This window comes from Cebus imitator, unplaced genomic scaffold (genome assembly GCF_001604975.1).
Source record: "Cebus imitator isolate Cc_AM_T3 unplaced genomic scaffold, Cebus_imitator-1.0 Scaffold491, whole genome shotgun sequence".
Lineage (NCBI taxonomy): Eukaryota > Metazoa > Chordata > Mammalia > Primates > Cebidae > Cebus > Cebus imitator.
Genome location: NW_016107806.1, coordinates 2,257,886 through 2,260,680, shown reverse-complemented (window position 1 = coordinate 2,260,680; position 2,795 = coordinate 2,257,886). Strand labels below are relative to the sequence as shown.

The 2,795-nt window shown below is 51.1% G+C and overlaps 1 non-coding gene across 1 annotated transcript; it reads left to right on the top strand.

Moving 5' to 3' along the window:
• Positions 1 to 71: 71 nt before the first annotated feature.
• On the top strand, positions 72 to 212 carry LOC119468790. The gene has a single exon (XR_005197550.1). It is a non-coding gene; the product is annotated as a U4 spliceosomal RNA (small nuclear RNA).
• Positions 213 to 2,795: the final 2,583 nt, after the last annotated feature.

Below are 2,795 nucleotides of genomic sequence, written 5' to 3'. Positions count from 1 at the left end.
GAAAAAAAAAAAGAAAATGTAGAGAAATACAAATGCAGAGAAAAAAAAATCGCCCATAGAAGTTAAGGCTCAGCTTCACGAAGTGGCAGTATCGTAGCCAATGAGGTTTATCCAAGGCGTGATTAATGCTAATTGAAAACTTTTCCCAATACCCCGCCGTGACAACTTGCAATACAGTCGGCACTGGCAATTTTTGACAGTCTCTACGGAGACTGATAAAAAAAAATAAAAAATATAAAAACAAGTTAGGGGTCAGGAGCGCACACACTTCTTGATTTTTTTTCCCCATGGCTCTGTAAGTTTTATGGTCAATATCTTTGAGAAGTTACAGTTTAATGCCCATGTTACAACCAACTTGGAATCCCTTACATTTGTGTAACATTTTATTACAGTCCAGTGTTTTCAGTTGTACATTTTATCACATGCTATTTCTTCTTTATAGACTCCTACACATTGTGAGGTGGGCAAGGGCAGGAATTACATCCCCACTGACCAGTGAGAAAACCAAAGCTCTGAAAGTGATGAGATTCAGAACTCAGGTGGAGGGCCAGGCACAGCGGCTCATGTCTGTATCCCAGCACTTTGGGAGGCTGAGGTTAGCAAACTTGAGTCCAGGAGTTTGAGACCAGCCTGGGTAATGTGGTGAAACCCCATCTTTTTTTTTTTTTTGAGATTGAGTCTCGCTCTACTGCCCAGGCTGGAGTGCAGTGGCACGATCTCCACTCACTACAAACTTCGCCTCCCAGGTTCAAGCAATTCTTGTGCCTCAGTCTCCTGAGTAGCTGGGACTACAGGCACACGCCATCATGCCCGGTTAGGAGAGACAGGGTTTCACCATGTTGGTCAAGCTGTTCTCAAACTCTTGACTTCAAGTAATCTGCCCACCTCGGCCTTCCAAAACGCTGGGATTATAGGCGTGAGCCACCCATCACTACAAAAAGTACAAAAAATTAGCTGGGCATGGTGGCACATGCCTGTGGTCCCCAGCTACTTGGGAGGCTAAGGTGGGAGGACTGCTGGAACCCAGGAAGTAGAGACTACAGTAAGCCAAGTTGGCACCACTGCACTCCAGCCTGGGCAACGGAGCGAGACTCTCTCTCACTCTCTCAAAAAAAAAAAAGGAAGGCCAGGTGTGGTGGCTCACACTTGTAATCCTAGCACTTTAGGAGGCCAGGTAGGCCGATCACCTGAGGTCAGGCGTTTGAGACCAGCCTGGCCAACATAGTGAAACCCCATCACTACTAAAAATGCAAAATTTAGTCGGGAGTGGTGGTGCATGCCCGTGGTCCCAGCTACTTGGGAAGCTGAGGCAGTAGATCTGGCTTGAACCCAGGAGGCCGAGGTTGCAGTAAGCCAAGATTGCGCCACTGCACTCCAGCCATCTCGAAAGAACAACAGCAACAAGAAACTCAGGTGGGTACACTTGATGGGGCTTGGATCCACCCCATGCTATTCCTTCTATGCCCCACTTGCCTGGCTGTCCTGGGCTAAAGGAAAGCCTTGGCACCAAGTGCTGGATCTACTGGGAGCAAATGTGGGGAGTCAGTAGAGAAGGGAAAGGGAATGGCTGGGCGTGGGACGGTCTCAGAGGGAACCTGAGACGGCTGTGGGACAGGCTCTGAGATGCACTTCCCCGGGCTTAACTCACCCTGGCCTGTCCCTGCAGGCGGGAGATGTCCAGATAATGGCCACCTCATTTGTTTGTTTGTATAACAGGTGCTCTGCCTAGGTGATGCAGGCCAGGTCTGCTAGGCAGCGGGTGAGCAGGGAGACAATGCAGAGAGCGGGTGGGTCTGGGGCCCAGCTGCGGAAACCTGGGAAAGTTACTTAACCTCTCTGAGCCTCATCTTTTCCTCATCATAAAATAGGGTCAAGACTACCTTCTCTGTGCAATTATTATTATTATTTTTACTTTTATTTTTTTGAAATGGAGTCTCACTCTGTCACCAGGCTGGAATGTAGTGGCGTGATCTCAGCTCACTGCAACATCCATCTCCCAGGTTTGAGTGATTCTCCTGCCTCAGCCTCTTAAGTCGCTGGGATTACAGGTGTGTGCCATCACACCTGGCTAAGTTTTGCATTTTTAGTAGAGATGGGGTTTCACCATGTTGGCCAGGCTGGTCTCCTGGCCTCAAGTGATCCGCCTGCCTTGGCCTCCCAAAGTGCTGGGATTACAGGCGCGAGCCACTGCGCCCGGCCTCTGTGCAATTATTACAGGGATCACATGAAACAATAGATGTGCAGGCCTGGTGCCAAGCTTGGGGAGTGGGTTGTGCAGAAGCACGCATGGTGCGTATTTCCCCTCGCGTGATCCCTGCACAGGCAGACAGGAGGCAAACAGGCTGACACTGGGAGTAAGGGTATAGGGAAGTGGGAGGAGTCCCAGGACCACAAATGGTAGTATGTGGTGAATACCCCAGGGTGAGGTGGCCAAGAGTGCTGGTGGTCCTCGAGGGCAGAGCGATGAGTGGGGGAAGTGACTTTTGAGGGTTCTCGGGTGAGCAAGGGCATTCCATGCCCAAAGGAATCCCGTGGGCCACACTGCCTTGCCCCTGCAGGGGCGAGGGAAAGGTAACGGGGAAGATCCGTCCCCCAGAGCCCCTTCTTCCCTCCTTCCTGGTCCTTTTTCCTCCCCTGGCTCCACTGTCACCTCCCCCACCCTCTCCTGCTCTCCTTCTTCCTCTTGGCCCTGGTATCATCAAGTCCACCAGCCTGCGCCGGGCGCTGTTGGGTCTGGGGGACCCTGGGCTTCGTCTTAAACAGGAGTAGGACTTGACTAAGTAAAGGTGGGAGGA